Source organism: Marmota flaviventris, chromosome 18 (assembly GCF_047511675.1).
Source record: "Marmota flaviventris isolate mMarFla1 chromosome 18, mMarFla1.hap1, whole genome shotgun sequence".
NCBI lineage: Eukaryota > Metazoa > Chordata > Mammalia > Rodentia > Sciuridae > Marmota > Marmota flaviventris.
The window spans coordinates 17,228,764-17,231,791 of NC_092515.1; the positions used below are offsets into that span (position 1 = coordinate 17,228,764).

Sequence of the window (3,028 nt, forward strand, 5' to 3'; positions counted from 1 at the left end):
CCACAGCAATTGTCTCTTTTGGTGATGTTCTTAGCCATTTCTGCTGAATGCCCAGTAACAATGGGGGTTGCAAATGCCAATATTCTAATTATCTTTCCTCCTTTATTTATCGACTGGAATCAGGTATTTAAAAAGTAATGTAAAACCCTACTGTAAAGCTACCTTCAAACCTGTACAATGTAGGGTCATGTTGAATTGAATACAATGAAACAAGAATCTGAGGCAAGTTAATTACGTTATATCCAAATTCATGTCATCATGGGATTTTAGTGCCTCAAATTCCTCCTAAAAAGACACTCCAAAAGGAAACCCACAGCTGCCTGACCCGGGGGGAGGGAAGCTGTCAGTTCCCTCACTGTAACATGGGGCTCATTGTAATGCAATGCCGGAAGGCCTGGGATGTGCGTGGCAGTTCTATATCTTAAGAAGAAATAGGTAGGAAGTGGTGGTCAACTGACCTGAAGGAGAGGATGAGAGGGTCTGTGACTGCCTCCTTCAAAAGAAGCAATGGAGAAACCACCTCGTGGCCACCTTTCATGAGACTGCTTATTTCCCTTTGTGTCAGGAGAAAATTCCAGGCACTCTGTTGAGGTTCCAGTCAGACCCCAGTTAGGACTGGCCTGTGTGGCTCATGTGAATATGTACAGGTTGTGGAGTGCTGTGAGGAGCTGCTCCCCATAATATCACCCCACAAGTTGTGTCCACTGGCAAGGAGGGAAAGCAGACCTTTCTAGAGGATATAGCTATTGACCATCATCTTTCCCAAGGATTAGATGGCCATCACGAATGGGCAACCTGGCATCGGGTACTTCCTGTTGGGAAGCAATAAGGCGGTTGCACACAGGAAGGAGCCTTGCAAAAACTATTTAACCTGCAAATGGTCTGTAGAATTAAGTTCCAGTTCATATGATGGTAGAGGAAGAGCAATGTCAGCATGAAGAAAACAGCAAAACAGTCCAGAGTGAGGTACATTCTACAAGACAGCTGGCTTTGAAGACTCCCCTTTAAGCTGAGCATGGTGGTGCATGACTGTAATCCCAGTGACTTGAGGCTGAAGCAGGAGGATCCCAAGTTTGAGGCCAGCCTCAGCAATTTAGCGAGGCCCTAAGCAATTTAGCAAGATGCTGTCTCAAAATCAAAAATAAAAAGGGCTGGGGATATGGCTCAGTGGGAAAGCACCCTGGGTTGATTCCTTCCAACTAACTAACTAAATAAATAAATAAACAAACTCCCCTTTATATGGCAGGTGGTAGGTGGGGTGTGAAGCGCTATTGTAGAACATTAAAAATCCTAGAGGCCTAATAACCACATGCAGGTATGAACCTCAATTATATCCTGGTTCAGAAAACAAACTATTTTGGTACAATTTGGAAAATCTGATTATGAACTGAACAGGAGATTTTAAGGAATTAACTTTTTCTTATGAGTGATAATGGCGTAAAGAAACATGACATTTCTCTGAGATAATGCTGACATATTAGGAGTGATGTGAAAGGTATTTGGAAAATATTTTCAAGCAGTTTGACAAAAACACATGTATACAGTTAACATGACAAAATGTAAACAATTGTTAACCTCAGGTGGTGGGCATCGGGCAACCCCTGTACTATTTCTGCTGTATGCTTAAATTTTCATAATAAAAGTTAAAAGGGGGAACAGTTTTTGTTTTGTTTTGTTTTAATCCCTGCTGTCACGGAAATCACTTTCTAGAGGATGATTGAGGATGAATAAGAAAACCACTTGGGTGAGGGAGGGGCTGGGAGAGGGTTTCCTGAGCGGGAGCCGCCAGCAGGCTGTGAATGAGCGGGGCTGGGACTGGAAAGGCGGAGCCGGGCTCCAGAAATGCCCGGCAGCTCGGAGCCTCCACCGGGCGGGGACAGGGACGGGCAGGTTTTGATTCCCATCACAGCCATCACTCAGTTTCGGCTAATTTAAAGTTTGTACCTGCCTAGCACAGTATTCTCAGTCCTAAAGAGATCAATATGCAGATCTGGCAAAATAAGTAAATTAAGTGGAGACCAAATAATTGGCCAACTACAGGTGATTATTCACCAGTTCCTAAGCAGGCTGATGTGGAAGAGGAGCTTCCTGGGATGAAGATGCACCCACCGTGCGAAGGCTGAAGGCAGGAATGGGAAGGTGGCGGCACAACAAAATGCTTTGGAACAAATGGAACCTGACTACTTTAAGGACATGACACCAACTACAAGGAAAACTCAGAAAATGATTATTAAGAAGAGAGAACCATTAGATTTTAGTGTCCCAGATGGTGCACAGGTTTCTCCAGTAGATTAGCTGCTACACAAGATATGCCTCTTATTTACCAATCTTCTGAATTAGGTGACTTGGATACCTGGCAAGAAAATACCAATGCATGGGAAGATGCAGCCTGGCAAGCAGAAGTTCTGAGGCAGCAGAATAGCAGACAGAGAAAGAGCAGCAGAGCTGCAGAGGGAGAAAATGGAAAAGGAAGCACAGAGGCTCATATAGAAAGAACGAAATAAAATCAGTGTGAAACTTTCATAACAAATGTTCTTCAAATGTCATAGTGTCAGTAGGAGAAATCTGAGCTCCTGAACCCACACATCATTTATTTGGATTTAAGAGTATTTTGAGAATACAAACTCTGCTTTATTTCAGGCCATCCGGGACACTAGAATTCTCCCAAAGTACCTTGAACTTGTGATAGTAGGAGCAAATGTGACTCCATTTTGTTTTATTATGACTTCATCCTGTAAAACAACCATGCCAAGTAGAAGAGTCATAACTGGGGCAAAATGTTCTTTTCCTTTTGCTATAGAAACCTTTAAGAACACGGAACTACCTAATGGAGCATTGTTTCTGTAACTAGGGTAACGGGGTTCTGTTTCTGTAACTGGGGTGACTGGGCTGTGATTGGTTAGGCTTCCCTCCGCTTGACTGCACTGTCCCGGCTTGCTTGCATTGGCTAGACCTCCCCAAACATCCCTTTTGCGGTTTTCAGGCTTATAAGGAGTGCCCTTGCAATTGTTTGGGCTGATCAGGGGAA

General features: G+C 43.7%; 1 pseudogene; it reads left to right on the forward strand.

Annotated features, from left to right (window-relative positions):
* Positions 1-1,432: 1,432 nt before the first annotated feature.
* Positions 1,433-2,526, forward strand: LOC114097325 (receptor-binding cancer antigen expressed on SiSo cells pseudogene; annotated as a pseudogene).
* Positions 2,527-3,028: the final 502 nt, after the last annotated feature.